Genomic DNA, 17,494 nt, shown 5'->3' on the forward strand with positions numbered 1-17,494 from the left:
TCACTGTGTTACTGTATGCAATATAGCACAAATACTTTACGCATTGCCTTTCTAAGTTAGATCTGCCTGCTCTGTTCCAAGCTACCAGAGGGTGAGCACAGGATAATTTAGGTTGTCTTGTGACTTACCCTGACTAGGATTGTAGGGCTGCCTTGGACAGGGTGCATACTTTTGCCAACTAGAGACCCAATTTCTGACAGTGGTGATCACTAGTTCAACACCAATGATATTAGTGGCTCGGGATGATTGTCATTCAACATAAGTAGCTCTTATTACAGAAAAGCTGGTGATCCATGACTAAAAGTCTAATGTCCCATCTACTGCTGTGTTGGGTCCTGATATTGCTAATCATTCACTAAAATTGCTATGAAAGACATGTACGTTTGGGTCCATGAAGTTGCAACTGGCACCTATATTTTTGAGAATTAAGATGTTTTGTGTTCTATTTTCTCATGAGTCAGCAATCTGTGTATAGCCAAGACGATAGCTAGTTATTGTGGAACCCTAACCAAAATCGATTAGCTGCATGTATTTTGAGCTGGACAGATCGGCCTATTTCACTGCTGTGCTCACAGGTTTCTTATGCTTGCCATGTTAGGTTTCATGGGGCACTACTTGACAAGGTTTTTCATTTTCTGCCACACATTTGTTGACCTTATTTTTTCATTTTTAGGGTCGAGCGCACAAACGCTACGTCCCCATTGTAATTTCTCTTAGGGCTTTTAACCACGCCTGTGTCATGCCTGTCACTTTCATTGGTTCATGGGCTTGCCTTTTAGAATCCACTTGCTTTCATTAGTGAAAGGCATGCATATGGCATGCCTTTTTCGGTGTTTAGCCCACCAACACAGCACCTGTAAACTACTGAAAACATAAGAAGCTCCTTGTTTTCAGCCTGGTTCCTGCACTACTTTATCTTTTTATTTTCCACACAGTGCGATTGCACTGGGTTTTACGTAGCATGATCACGTTCGTTTTTTTTTTTCCCAATTTATGTGGCAAGAAAAGTCCAGTTAGGAGTTTACAACGCTAATAGCTCTAACTCGAGCAAATGCGAGACCTGTTGCATTGCAAATGCTTGTTCTCTTTGCAGATTGAACATTCATTATTTTATTATGTATTTCCTCCATAAATTCTAAAATTGGGCGCCTTTATGTGTGACACTCTTTGACTATATTTACTAAAGGTTGCTTATGTGGCACTGTGCAATTACGTAAACTTTTACAATTTTCATTAAATAGATACAATACTAGAACCCGGGAGCGTTTAGCAAAAATCCCGTTTCCAATCCTACTGTATGAAGCTGTTTGTCAGTTTGCCCCCATCCCCCGCCACCGTGTGCTTATTTTTATGGTCAGTTCCAATTTGGTGTATGATGTGTTATCTTATAAAAAACGCAAAACGATAGTGATGAAACGTATGAAAAGTGTGCAAAAATACTTGATCAAATACGTTTTTAGAATTTGTAAAGTGACCCTGTTACAGTGATGTGTGACTCAAAACTAAGGTGTCGTTTGAAAGTTAAGAAACAAACACTTCTCTGTGATAGGTTTTCTAAACCTCCCTGCAATGGGAAAAAAGTTTCTCACATATATTTTTTTTTTCTTTCAGAAGGATACAGATTGCCTAATTGGAGGCTGGTGCAATTGCCAGTTGAAATCACCACTTTTCACAGAGTGCACATATCCTAAGATTCAGACATGCGCTTCCATTTTTCAGGGCATCAGATGAAAGAATAACCATTTTTTTCCTGCCGCGTGCGTGGTATGGTAATAGTTATTAGTGGCAGAGAGGATGACAGCCCGTTCAGGAGATATCTTCTATTTCTCCGAGTTAATGACACACACAAATTTATGTGCCAAAGTCCTCGCTGTTCATTATATTTAATGATATGCACACGCATTACTGTCGCGTACACTTTACCAGTCTGTGCGGCTAATGAAACATAGGAGGCTCGCACTTCTGAGACTTAGTACTCTGTTTCAAGTATTTTACTTTTTATAGTCATCATAATTTATATTCGGAATCTCTCAACGCTGTAAATGCAATGCCTGTCACTCAGAGCTGAAAAGTGGGAGGCATTCTCTCACGAAGAAAAACGCTCACTTCAGTGGGCATTTGAGAAAAAAGGTAGGCTTTTCTCACATACATTTACATTATGCACTTCTTATAACCTCCATTTCCGCAGCTACCTTTCTTTGGAACGCACCACTGCGGAGAATCTCTTGGAAGCAAAGGTATTTCTGTGGCCAATGTCTTGGCTTCCTAATTTGACTGTCAATAGCAGCTTTCTCTGCCGCTACCAGCTGGTCCTGTTTTGATCTGGATCCTGCTACTTTCAACTAACGAACGACTTGTTTTAGCAACCTTCTTCACTTTCCTGCCATAACTCATTTCCGGCAATTACAATTGAAGAGAGGTAAAAATGTCACCTGCGTTCTTTTTTTCCAAAGGAGTCTCCTGCTGCTCATCAGTTTTATATGGCATTTTTATATTTCAGGGCTGTAGCAGGTTTCGGTTATTTGTGAGTGTTTTGTTCATCACCATATAAATCTTTATTCTCACAAAAATCCATAAAAGAACCACAAGATAAAATACGATCAAATACAGCTCGTATCGTAATAAATCATCATAAATGTTAAAAGGGTTAAAAGTAAGCAGCACTTTATATGAAAAGTCAAATCAAAGTATATCAAAAGTCAAGATTCATCTGGAGAACATCACTGTAAATATATATAATGGAGAGCGATATATAGTCATCTAATTTGGGGGTACTAACATTAGTCATAGTCAGACCTTCTCACCCAGTCCGACCTTCAAGATCGAGAGGCAACATCAAACAGACAAGGCATATGCAATAATGCAAATTAAAAGCGACATCCAAAGATGAAATGCAAGGGTACAATCAACATTCATCACTAAAAACGTTGATAAATATATGCGAGACACAATCAAAGTCGCCTAATTATTCGACCTCATAAGTTAAGACGTCTAGATGTCAATGAGATTTCCTCCTGATAATAGCAGTTAAAAGAAAAAACAGAAACTGCGTAACATAGACCCACATTATCAAGTTTGCAAACAAAATTGAAAGCAACCGCTGATAGATACATTTCCCAGGAATAAATAAAGGATTAAAAACTCGTTTTCTTATGTCACTAAAGAACTTGAAAAAAATAAAAAAGTAAAGTGCAATGTCAACTGTGGGGATTTACCATCACAAGGGCATTTAGGTAGCTTGGAAGCCCTCGCCTCCGTTTTAGGGCAGGCTACCATGAAGTGCAAAGTGCCTAACCGTAATCTTGTAAGTTAAATATATGTTGCATGTTGGGTACAATCAACAGATAACTTTGAGTTCCTTGTCGAACATAAACTGAGCAATAACTACGCAAAGTCAACCTAGAGCTTTCTCTGTTTTCCCTTTCGGTCTCTCTATTTCCTATGAGGACCGCTTTCAAATCTGTCTTGCTGTAAAGTAAAACACTAACAGGGTCTTCTACCCTACTATTCACATCCATCTCCTATAAAAGAATGTTCACATACACTCGCCATGGAATTTTCTCTCCATCCTCAAGTATTAGGCAGGCTGCTATAAGCTTTTTGGTGATCTTAGTGCCTACTTTGCTCCATATGCTGTGCCAAAGTATAATCAGAGTTATCTGCAAGGTATGTTCTAGAAAACGGACAGCCAATTCGTTATGTACAATATAGGTCGAAGTTGAGCTAGGTACTGCCAAACGTCTACAAAAAAAGATTCTCCTGTGTCTGTAGAGATGACGAATTTGCCGTACCCCGCAAAGGGGCCCCATAGCTGGTGCTAGATAAACATTTACCTTTATACAATGTCAATAGTTCTCTAATAGGCATACTCCCAATTTTAGTGGCAGTTCTAAAGAGGGGTTCTTAAGATCTGAAACATTTCAACTTCCCAGTTTTCAACTGGGAGCCCCAGTGTCCAAACAAAAGTTTGGTGCTGTTATACTCTCAGAACAAGGTACGGGCAAATAATCATTGGCTGCTGCATTACATACTGGCATCAATATGAGTGCCCAGAGTGAAATATATGATTTACAGGTGTCTATGGGTACCCTGTAAGGGCCAGGTGCCTTCCCATTGGTGCATTTTTCCAAGGCAGTAGTTACCTTTTCTAAACTAAATGGTTTTAAATGTGAAGTCCCTTCAAAATATATATCATCTATGGGGGATTCTGTACCTTCAACATTAGGATGAAAACCCCACCATAATGTCTTAACCAATCTGCCTGTTGAACAAGAGCCTCAACCCTAGGTACTGTCGAGTCCTTAGGAAGAGGCTGGTTGGTTGTGTTACAAAACAACATGAGGTCTCTTATTACAGCTGCCTGCTCCAGATTGGCCCAGGGCCTTTCTTGTAATTCTGCTTTCCGCTGGACAAATGCCCATCTAACTTAATTTCAGAGTTTTAACCTCTTCCCTATTTATGAGTGTAGTCTGTAAGACTTTCTTGAGGTTCCAGTTTGCACACGACCAGTGATGGCCAAACCATCCAATTACCTTTTTATCAGTAGTCTTGCTGGTGATTATTAAGTTGTCAACATTTGCAGCAGTAATTTTTCAAAAGGCCGCTACATTTTGGCATGGAGTAATATTTTATTCGGCACAGATAAAAACTTCTGCAGTGTTACCTTTTACATCTCTTTTCAAGAAAGCAGATTCATTTATGTCTGTCACTTAAGGCTTACACAATAATTGCCCTGGGTTTCAATATGTATTGCTAGTTGCATTTCATCCTCACGATCAGTCTTAATATTAAAGACTGACATTAATGGATGATGGGACAACCTCAAAAGATTCATACAAACTCAAACCATATTCTGATATCAAAATAAGGTCAATGATAGAACTGTGGCCATGACCCGGGAAGGACGGGATTGAAGTCCTATATATATCGTAGATCTGTTCCATCAGCTCTGAGTTATATCTAAAAATAATTTCATTTATTGCCTCCCCATAAGTGTTGTGAGGTAAGTGAGGTTGATCCCAGTTTAGACCATGTACCCAAAGGTCTTCCCATCTAAGACATCGTATTTACCAATATTAAAAACCCCTACCTAATAAATACAAGCAGCCTTGATGTGACTCACAACAATCGCCCAACTTCTAGTACTGTTGAAAATGTTATTTTCTTTCATAAATTACACCATTACTCCACATGACATGATTTCAGCGCAAGTGCAAAATGAATAACCATAAAACAAGAGGCTTGTTTGCAGCACTTTTGTTTTTTTGCTCGATTTTTTTAGAGATGCATTTCAGGATAAGTAAAATTTATTGCTACATGAGAGGTTTGCATTTCACGTAGCATATTACATGAATTTCACTTGGCCCCTAAATTTGGTATAATTTGTGTGAGTTGAGAGAAAATCTGAGCACCGGAATGTCCCTTTGATATTTGACCTATTGTGGGAAATTTTGCAAGGTAACAGGATTTTTCAAAAGTTTGTAAATTTTCAGCAGAGGGACTGAAATTCCTGTGGAAAGCAAGCAAATTTGACAAATATTCAAGATATGCATAGGCTTAAGGTGACACAAGTCAATCTGAATATATAAACAACTTTATGCAGATTTGGGGTAGTGATTTCAAATCATGATAAAGGCACTATATTCGCCTGCTGGGATCAGTTAAGCTGCAGAAAGGTGAGACAAGTTTGATCCATAGTAAGAGAAGAAAGTAACCAGTTTAGGATAGTAATCTATGAGACATAGACCACAGGCAGGGAGGCAGTACTCATTAAGTTATCTTTACACCTATTGCTATTTGACAATATGTCCACCTAGTACTTTATATGTCTAGCACAACTGCAGCTGTCCCTTGAAATCATTAACTATTGCTGTCTCTATCTATAATGGCAATGACTTCTTATGTCTATGTTTACCAAAACCTCAATTCGTATGGGCCTATGACAGAGCTCCAATGGCCCCGACGATCATATATCCTGATCTTCCTTTCCAGGACGATGCATCATACCCTTGGGGGACTACAGAGTGAGAACCACCTGAGCGCCAGCGTACAGACGCCCAAAATGCTGACGCTCCTGAGCAGAATTGCTGGTGACTTCAGGAAGAGGTAGAGTACAGTACGGAAGTGGGGCCCTCAGAGAAGACAAAGAGCCCAGAGAACACCCTTTCTTGGCTGATGGAATCAAGAGAGAGATTGGCAGGGAGACGACAGAAGAAGTCGGGAAAACCACAGGCCTGCAGGAGCCACAGGAGAGGAGTGTGACGCTGGGAAAGGCAAGAGCTAACCATCCTGACGGCTCCCCAGCTTGGAAGAAGGAAGGCGTAATATCCTGCCACGGAGCTAACACAGGTACGTGGCCGCATGCGCGGTCATAGCGGCTGGTTTAAGGAAGGAAGGGGGGAGCGGGTTTGTGCTGAAGAAAACACTAAAGGTTCATGGCTTGTATTCTATTTGTTTTGCTTTTCTGTTTGGTTGTTTATCTGTGGCTTGGGCACAAAAGAAGTGTGAGAAGGGATCTTGCACAAAACTGCACAATGCATGCCCAGTGTGAGAACCCCACACAACACCACGCCCCCTCCTCTTTGTACCAGGACTAGAAAATAAAAGAGACATATTACTTACCTGGCACCCTCTTCTACTCTTCCTGAGGTTCCATGGACACCGATGGACACAAAGAAACACCGCCCGAACCTAGAGAGGAACAGAGAAAGGAGAGAAACCCCACGAAGAGAAGAGAACAGCCCTGTCAAAGAGACTAACTACAAGAACATTGCCACTCTATTCTATCTCTATATATCTATCTATACATATATATCTATCTATGTAATGAAAATGAGGATATAATAAAAGGAGCTAAGGACACGGACTGGGTGTGCGCCTGCTACTACATTAAGTTCCCACCCGAACTCTCCGCTACAGGGCCTCTTGGGCATCAGGACCCTATTTAATGATGAGTTATAAACAAGTATGTCAGCTTAACACCAGAGTCCTATTTGAGTACTACATTACCTCTTTACACTAAGACAAAATTAATGAAACAAAGGATGGGATCTTTCCCAATAAAATATATAATACCTCAATGGAAGTGTGCTTAATCATCACAATCCTAATGGTTATGTGGGCATAAAGAGGAAACATAAATTCACATACTATGTGTGTGTCCAAATTAACTGGATGCCCGAGAAAATTTCTATTTTCTAGGAAAGCACTTTAACCTTTAATGCACTACAAATCAGATTATGTAGGTAAGCTGTGTTGTATTGTCTCAACTGGTAACACCCACAACTCTCAAATATTTTGTAAATTTCACAGACTGTTTAAAGCAGAATGATGTGAACCTGAGTTGTTACATTTTTTTTTCATTCTCCTGAGTTTGGGAATAGGTAGAGTTGATATATGCTGGCATCATTTGCGCTAACGTTGCAATATTTGTGGCACAACTATTTTATAAATTGTTATAGTTTAAACCATGTTAATATTCTTAGTCTAGTAGCATTTTATTTTAACTATTAGCCTGTTCTATGAATGTAGTATCAGACTCCTTCACATAGACATGAATTGAACTTGCTGCTTAGACTGCTTTTTAGATATTGGATTTTTATAATGTAATCGGATGAAATTTTTATGGTTTTTATTCACTATATGCCATAAAATAACATGTAAATGCACCAACCCGGTTTTTCATCCTTGTAGCTGCATAGGAGCTCCCGCCATGCTCCGCAGCTGAATCCTGATGGCACAGAATGGAATGGGGGGTGAACAGTGAAGAGGTCTTTGAGACGCACAGTAGAAAAGACGCGATTCTTTTATTTACTTTTTAATTTAATTTGCCGGCACCTCCAACAGAGGGAATTTTCTTAACCGTGCCTCTGCCCTTGGTCGGTGGCCTGTGACCCACCCTCCCCACTCTTGCTCAGCACCTGTGCTAGTTTGGCAACCCGCACTGAATAATTGCGTCAGCAATGGTAGTGGAAGTGCCTGGACTCTTAAAGGTACAGCAGTCTTTGCACAACGTCATAAGGTAAGTCTATCAGGCTGCAACTTTTTGGAAAAATGTTTGCCTAGGAACAGCTTCTGAAGGGTGCACCACTTCATTCAATCATATAAATATTGGCACTTTATAGAAACTGCTATATGGACAGACATGGATTTAACATGGCTACAGTACATACAGCAATCGAGTTCTGAGCTCTGAGTAGGTCCTTTACTCAGATTGAAACACAGTATATTCATAAGTGACACAAAGGCGTTCAAGATATTTAACTCAGTGGATTGGCAGCGCTTTCCTTTTTAAAAAAATGTATGTGGAGGGGGTAGGCACGAAGACCACACTGGCATTTTGTTCCTCCCTTCTGCAAGAGTGGCATTAGGCTTTCTTGCTGGTTGGCAGATGCTTTCGGTGGCCACCGAGGTGGCCTGTGTAGGCACGGGTGCGGTTTGTGGCTGCCAGTAGCTTCTGTAGTACGGATGCGATTGCAGGGTGTCTTTCCGATTTAATGATGAAAAGGCCCCCACGGGACTTACAGGTTAAGGCCCGTGGTACTGCTAAATCTGGCAAACCTGCACGTAATTTGAAGGGCAAACGTTTGACTATACTTGACACATCTTCAGGTTCACGCTTAGGTGCAAGATTGATTCCTCAGCTGGCTCTAATCTCCACTTCTATTTCTCCCTCGACTTCCACCTCTACCTCTCTGATATATGCTTCTCAAAGCACCAGCCTGGTTTCAGATCACAACATGGAGTGTACTGAGGTTGCTAGGGATAGCCAGGCAGGGTGTGAGTTCAGGAATCTGGACAAGGCTGTTAGCTCTTTGCAAGGTCCGTCCCACCTTGAGTAACGCTCCTGTTCTAGATCTGGCTCTGGAGATTCCCAGGAGAGTGTGGAGTGGGCCCCCTCACACCTATCCATTATTTAATGGTGCTTGATGTAAATAGCTCAAGGCACCCTCCAAGATAACCCAGTCAAGTGATGTGATAGCAAAAGGCAGACAGGATCGACATAATTCAGGGCCTTTTACATGCAGCTCTCTGCATAATATCCAGTGCTTTTCAGACCCTTTCATATACTCTGGACTGGCACCGACTGCACCCTCCTCTGGCCCAACAGGAAATCGGCTGACACAGGAGGATGTTAGCAATGCGGCCATCCCTCCGTGTGCGGATCTGGGGTATCCCCAGTCTAGTAATCAAGGCCTGAAGGTAGGTGAAAAAGAAGAAAATGTTGATACGCCAACAGATAGTCTGCTTCTTCAAATTCTGAGCGAGCTCAAAACCATAAAACTTTCACAAGAAGAGGCAAATCGAAAGACTGAAGCACAACTAAATCTTATAAGCAGCAACATACAGCAATTGAACACCTGTATCAGGGAGGTAGAGCAATGGGTATCAGATTTGTAAGATGGAGGGACCCACCTGGAAATTTCAGTCACTAAATGTCAATCAGAACTGATGGACTTACAAATTTGGATGGATGATGCTGAGAATCGGTCACGCAGATCCAACCTAAGGTTTACGGGGGTGCTGGAAGACTGTGAAAATGGGCAGACTGCTATTAAATTAATCTCAGACGTTATAAGCCAGGACGTCCTCGCAGAATTAGTAAATAGGAATTTGGATCTTACTATAACACAAGCTAGTTCCAGCAGTACAGCCCTCCAGTGCAACGTATCCTCGGACGATTCTGGTGAACTTTGGGGACTATCGTATTAAAGAGTGTATTCTTTCACAGACAATTAAAGCTAAGGTATACTTGATCCCTGGTGATTACACATTAAAAATGTTTTCAGATATGTCTGCAATGGGAGCACGCAGGAGGTGTGAACTTAAGGAGCTGATACCTGATTTCCAAAAATCTGGGGCCCCAGCAGGTCTTGTGCAAGAATCAAGACTTAGGGCCACATGTAGGAAAGTCCGAGATTGCGACTCGGTAATTGCGAGTCTGTCTGACTCGCAATTTCCGAGTCGCAATCTCGGATGCAGAACGGTGTCTCAGACACCGTCTGCGACTCGCTATGGGGTCGCAAAGACCCACCTCATCAATCTTCATGAGGTGGGTCGCATTTTGCGACCCCATAGCGAGTCCATGCACTCACAGGGATGGTGGCCTGCTGAAGTCAGCAGACCTCCATGTCTGTGACTGATTTTTAAATAAAGCAGTTTTTTTTTCATTTTGCAGCCTGTTTTCCTTAAAGGAAAACGAGTTGCAAAATGAAAAAAATACCGAAACCATTTGGTTTCATTTTATTCAGAGTAGGCAGTGGTCCATAGGACCACTGCCTACTCTGAAAAAATATTTTTGTCGACATTCACAAAGGGGAAGGGGTCCCATGGGGACCCCTTCCCTTTTGCGAATGAGTTACCACCAGTGTGACACTGGTGGTAATTGCGAGTTGCTTTGCGACCGCATTCACGGTCACAAAGCAATTCTGAATTGCGATGCGAGTCGCAAATAGGAACGGAACACCCCTTCCTATTTGCGAGTTGCATTCACAAATTGCGAGTCGGTACCGACTCGCAATTTGTGAATGTGCATTGCGTGAGGCCGTTTGCATGGCGCAAACTGCGATTTTCGACATGCAAACGGCTTGCTACATCTGGCCCTTAATTTTTTTTTAGGGCCCGTGAAACATTCTGCATATGCTTGATGCAGCCAAAGCCATTTTGTGCTCAATGCGACATGCAAACAGGGGGTCTGGACAACTGAATACATTACTATGGCTGAGGGTGGAGCATGGAGGCTGCTGGTAGCCTGCTCATAGCATAGAGCGTCATGAATATACTATATTAAATCCTCCCTGCTGCTCTAGGCGATTAGGTGCCTTCTTTGGGTTTGTGGAGGAGGTAGTGTGGTACGGGGTCACTTAGAGGAGGTGAAGGTGGGGAGCAGCCTCGGAGTGCCCAGGTGGGGGGGCTCAGGTATAGGTCACTAAAGGGGGGATGAGGGGTGAACAGAGTGGAAAAAATGAGGTCCTAAGGAAGAAGAATTCTAAGATGCGCTGGTATGGGGGAAAAGCCGGGGAGGTTGAGCAATGCAGGATGTTAGACTGATTGTGCGTGAGGCACATGCGTTTGAATTTGGACAGCATAGGCTATTCTTGCTGTGCACTGCAGTTTCTTTTTATGCGCCTTGTATTTTAGGCCTACTCCAATTTTTGATCAGCCCAGCTACCATCATCTTTGAGGCATGCCTTTGTGCCTATCTGCTTAAATGGCTGAATTGAACTATATTTTAAAGGTAGTCTCTTGGAACGTTAATGGTCTAAACAACAGGAAGAAGAGAGGTGCAATAGAAGCGTGGGTCAAAGCTGAAAATCCTCCGGTGGTCTTACTGCAAGAGACCCATATTTCAGCTGAAAAACTCTTGGAATTTTCCATGTTTAAAAACTGGGTAGACTATGGGAGATTTTAAACAGCTCAAGCAGCTCTTAGGTGCACTGCAGTTTTTTTGGCCAAAGGGCTTGGGCCTCGAGCGCTAGACATGCTCAGTGTTTTCTAAGAGACTCACGTTTGCAAGTTTTTACTTCCGTGGAAGATGACCCTGGGCTTTACGAGGAACATTTTCAATCCCTATTACAAGTCCAGGGGAAATCATTATGGGTGGGGATTTTAATTTTCTTCAAGATACATATAGGGACTCTTTAGTAAAAGGGAAAAAACATTTAAAACCCAGAGTTGATAATGTTTTTCAGACTTATTTGAGATTGTTGACACTGATCGACCCGTGGAGGGTTACTTTTCAAACTAAGAGAGATTATACATACTTCTCTAGCCGATTTAATAGCTTTTTTCGGACTGATTTTTTCTTGACAACAAAAACCTTGACCTTTAAGGGTCAACGGTCCCTTCATAGTGGTTTCTCAGACCATGCAACCGTCATTTTGGAATTATTGTTGGAGAGGGATATGTTTTGACCCAGGAGGTGGATATTTAATAAGCAACATCTTCAAGAGGAAGGGTGGGTTAAGTTCTGCAAAGAGGAGATTAGAGAATTTCTCAGTAGGAACCACGGATTGGCCACTCCCAGTATTGTTTGGGACTCATTGAAAGCATATATGAAGGGATTGTGATTGCAAAAGATGCTGCTAATAGCCGCAATCTTAGACAACAAAGCCGGGCTTTAGAACAGGGGGTACATAATAGCCTAGACACATTTCTAAAGCACCCCTCAAGAATAAATAAAAAACTACTAGTCAAGGCTCATTAGCAAAAAGTGTATGAATTTCATAGGAAGATTTTTAGCTTGTCCAGCAAGTGTGCAGGTCGCTAGTAATATGATTAATGCACTGAAATGTCCAATCTCAAGGGTGAGCTATATGGAGCACATGAAGTGGGGGAAGTTATGTTTGAACATTATAGGTGAATATATAGCCAGAATCAAGTGGTCGACTCGGAAGCCTTCAGGAAATTCTTAGCTGGGTTCATCATACCCAATCCATCTAAGGAATATAGGGAAGCCATTTCTTGTCCTTTTACTAAGTCAGAACTTATGGAGGTGATCAAAACCCTCCTGAATGTAAAGATGTGTGGCCTCAATGGCTTACCAGCAGAATTCTTTAAAACCTGTATTAATGTATTGGCAGACCACTTTTTGCTAGTAATCAATACTATGTTGAAGGGGGGGCACTATTACGATGTTACTTTGTGCAGGAAATGTAGTTAGCTTTGTAAAAAAAGATAAAGATAGTGAAGATCCTAATTCATATCAACCGACTACGCTTTTAAACTCTGACTATAAGATTGTTATAAAGCTCCTGGCTAATCATCTCAACTCAAGAGCTGCAAACCTGAATCAACATGATCAGAATGGGTTTATCGCTGGTCACCAATTAGCAACTAATACACACTTTTTGGGTGAAGCATTAGATTACTTTGCTATTACCAGACACTGCTGTCATTATTTTATTGGACGTAAAAAAAAGCCTTTGATCTTGTGGTTTGGGATATGTTATTTGATATTTTAGCAAAATTTGGTGTTCCTTCCCAGATCACAGGATTGGTGCAAAGGATGTATCAGAGTGCGGAAGCCACTATAATCATCAATTCTGCAGATGAGTATGCCGGGGCATCTGGCAGGGATGTCCCCTCTCGCCTATATTGTTCACCCTATTTAACAAACCATTAACCATTGCAATTAGGCAGAATGAAAAGATATGCCCTCCCATTAAGCAGATGGGGAAGATTAAGTTGTATGCCGATGACCTTACTTTATTTCTTTCTAATAATAGAAGCTCTAAGGAAAAAGCCTCAGAGATATTTGCTCTCTTTGTTTGAGCAAATCAGGGGGTATAAGGTTAATTAAAAAAAACAACATTATTCTTTGTGGATGCATCCGGAATTGATTTCCTGTGTGAACACTCGACCTAAAGGATATCAGATTTTCTTCAAAAATTGAAGATCTCTATGATCTAAACTTTGCTCCCCTGATTTTTAAAACTCAAACTGTGCTAGCAGAATGGGGATCACTTCTTCTAACTATTTTAGGGAGGGTCGCTCTGATTAAAATGCCAATATTACTGTTACTTGATTTTTTATTTTCAGTCCTTCCTTGTGTATTAATCTCCCTATTTTTTTAGAAAATGTGAATCTTTGTTCACATCCTTTATTTGACACAAAACAACTGCCCAAATTGAACTATACACTTCATATGCAAATTTGGAGAAGGGAGGCCTGGCACTCCCCAATATTGAAGATTATTATTTTGCATTCTTCCACAATACATGGCTAGATTTAGTGTAACTCCACACTATGGCAGCTTATTCCTGCAGGATTTCAGGGAATTGATCTTTAGGGAGCACGGCATACAGGATGCTGTAGAACTAACAAAATCCCCTAAGGAAGTGTGTTATAAGATGCTGAGGTGGTTCTTCAGAAAGAGGTCAGATTTCTATCAGAGATATGTGATACCTTACATTAATACCTCTACTCTCCTGCGTGAACTGACAACGGAATCCAGCTCTCGGCCCAAACTGGATGTAATTAGGAACTGGGAATGCATCACATTTCGGAAAAATTGGAATTTCTTAGCTAGTAATAAGTGGAAAAGCCTGTCAGAAATAGGGGCAGCCATACAAGTAGATTTTTTGATCATTTGGTCCAATAGAACAATGCTCAAGACTCTCACTGGCCTTGACTGTAGTCAGATGGGGGATAGCCAAAATATAGTTAAAGATCTGGTAGGACCTGTGCGTGATAGATGAGCAGGTGAATGGAAAAAGGCTGCTTGCGGAGCTGAAGGGCCCTGATCTTTTTAAAAGCAATTAGAAAATGGGAGAAATATGAAGAGCTAGAACTAACAAAACAAATCTGGGAGAAGATTAATTGGTTGAATTTCACTGTATTGAAAGGAGTCAACTGGCACAGAATGCTTTATTTTAGCAAATGGCTGCTTTACCACACCCCACAATTCTTAGCTCAGGTGAATCTCAGCTGCCCCAGTCACTGTTTTTGAAGTCATGCAGGGGTCATAGCAAACTGGACACACATAATGGGTAGATGTGCGCTTATTTAACCCCTTCGCTGCCAGGCCTTTTCCCCCTCCTGTGCCGAGCCTTTTTTTGGCAATTTGGAGCAGTTCGCGCTTAGGCCCTCATAACGTTTTGTTCACATAAGCTACCCACGCCAAATTTGCGTCCTTTTTTTCCAACATCCTAGGGATTCTAGAGGTACCCAGACTTTGTGGGTTCCCAAGAAGGAGGCCAAGAAATTAGCCAAAATACAGTGAAAATTTCGTTTTTTTAAAAAAAATTGGAAAAATGGGCTGCAGAAGAAGGCTTGTGGTTTTTTCCCTGAAAAGGGCATCAACAAAGGGCTTGCGGTGATAAAATCACCAGCTTCCCAGCTTTCAGGAACAGGCAGACTTGAATCAGAAAACCGAATTTTTCAACACAATTTTGGCATTTTACTGGGACATACCCCATTTTTACGATTTTTTGTGCTTTCAGCCTCCTTCCAGTCAGTGACAGAAATGGGCATGAAACCAATGCTGGATCCCAGAAACCGCAACATTTCTGAAAAGTAGACAAAAATCTGAATTCAGCAAGGGGTAATTTGTGTAGATCCTACAAGGGTTTCCTACAGAAAATAACAACTGAAAAAGAAAAATATTGAAATTGAGGTGAAAAAAACATCAATTTTTCTCTAAGTTTTACTCTGTAACTTTTTCCTGCAATGTCAGATTTTCGAAAGCAATATACCGTTACGTCTGCTGGACTCTTCTGGTTGCGGAGATATATAGGGCTTGTAGGTTCATCGCGAACTCTAGGTACCCAGAGCCAATAAATGACCTGCACCCTGCAGTGGGTTTTCATTCTATGCCGGGTATACAGCAATTCATTTGCTGAAATATAAAGAGTAAAAAATAGCTATCAAGAAAACCTTTGTATTTCCAAAATGGGCACAAGATAAGGTGTTGAGAAGCAGTGGTTATTTGCACATCTCTGAATTCCGGGGTGCCCATACTAGCATGTGAATTACAGGGCATTTCTCAAATAGACGTCTTTTTTACACACTGTCTTACATTTGGAAGGGAAAAATGTAGAGAAAGACAAGGGGCAATAACACTTGTTTTGCTATTCTATGTTCCCCCAAGTTTCCCGATAAAAATGATACCTCACTTGTGTGGGTAGGCCTAGCGCCCGCGACAGGATATGCCCCAAAACACAACGTGGACACATCACAGAAAACAGAGCTGTTTTTAGCAAAGTGACTACCTGTAGATTTTGGCCTCTAGCTCAGCCGCCACCTAGGGAAACCTACCAAACCTGTGCATTTCTGAAAACTAGAGACCTAGGGGAATCCAAGATGGGGTGACTTGTGTGGCTCGGACCAGGTTCTGTTACCCAGAATCCTTTGCAAACCTCAAAATTTGGCTAAAAAAACACATGTTCCTCACAATTCTGTGGCAGAAAGTTCTGGAATCTGAGAGGAGCCGCAAATTTCCTTCCACCCAGCGTTCCCCCACGTCTTCCAATAAAAATTATACCTCACTTGTGTGGGTAGTCCTAGCACCCGCGACAGGAAACGCCCCAAAGCGCAACGTGGACACATCCAAATTTTTGAAGGAAAACAGAGGTGTTTTTTGCAAAGTGCCTACCTGTAGATTTTGGCCTGTAGCTCAGCCGCCACCTAGGGAAACCTACCAAACCTGTGCATTTCTGAAAACTAGAGACCTAGGGGAATCCACGTTGGGGTGACTCGTGTGGCTCGGACCAGGTTCTGTTACCCAGAATCCTTTGCAAACCTCAAAATTTGGCTAAAAAAACACATGTTCCTCACATTTCTGTGGCAGAAAGTTCTGGAATCTGAGAGGAGACACAAATTTCCTTCTACCCAGCGTTCCTCCACGTCTCCCGATAAAAATGATACCTCACTTGTGTGGGTAGGCCTAGCGCCCGCGACAGGAAACGCCCCAAAGCGCAACATGGACACAGACAAATTTTTGAAGGAAAACAGAGGTGTTTTTCGCAAAGTACCTACCTGTGGAGTTTGGCCTGTAGCTCAGCCGCCACCTAGGGAAACCTACCAAACCTGTGCATTTCTGAAAACTAGAGACCCTAGGGGAATCCAAGATGGGGTGACTTGTGTGGCTCGGACCAGGTTCTGTTACCAAGAATCCTTTGCAAACCTCAAAATTTGGATAAAAAAACACATGTTCCTGAAATTTCTGTGGCAGAAAGTTCTGGAATCTAAGAGGAGCCACAAATTTCCTTCCACCCAGCGTTCCCCCACGTCTCCCGATAAAAATGATACCTCACTTGTGTGAGTAGGCCTAGCGCCCGCGACAGGAAACGCCCCAAAGCGCAACGTGGACACAGCCAAATTTTTGAAGGAAAACAGAGGTGTTTTTTGCAAAGTGCCTACCTGTAGAGTTTGGCCTGTAGCTCAGCCGCCACCTAGGGAAACATACCAAACCTGTGCATTTCTGAAAACTAGAGACCTAGGGGAATCCAAGATGGGGTGACTTGTGTGGCTCGGACCAGGTTCTGTTACCCAGAATCCTTTGCAAACCTCAAAATTTGGCTAAAAAAACACATGTTCCTCACATTTCTGTGGCAGAAAGTTCTGGAATCTGAGAGGAGCCACAAATTTCCTTCCACCCAGCGTTCCCCCACGTCTCCCGATAAAAATGATACCTCACTTGTGTGGGTAGGCCTAGCGCCCGCGACAGGAAACGCCCCAAAGCGCAACGTGGACACAGCCAAATTTTTGAAGGAAAACAGAGGTGTTTTTTGCAAAGTGCCTACCTGTAGAGTTTAGCCTGTAGGTCAGCCGCCACCTAGGGAAACCTACCAAACCTGTGCATTTCTGAAAACTAGAGACCTAGCGGAATCCAAGATGGGGTGACTTGTGTGGCTCGGACCAGGTTCTGTTACCCAGAATCCTTTGCAAACCTCAAAATTTGGCTAAAAAAACACAGGTTCCTCATATTTCTGTGGCAGAAAGTTCTGGAATCTGAGAGGAGCCACAAATTTCCTTCCACCCAGCGTTCCCCCAC

Source organism: Pleurodeles waltl, chromosome 10 (assembly GCF_031143425.1).
Source record: "Pleurodeles waltl isolate 20211129_DDA chromosome 10, aPleWal1.hap1.20221129, whole genome shotgun sequence".
Classification (NCBI taxonomy): Eukaryota; Metazoa; Chordata; class Amphibia; order Caudata; family Salamandridae; genus Pleurodeles; species Pleurodeles waltl.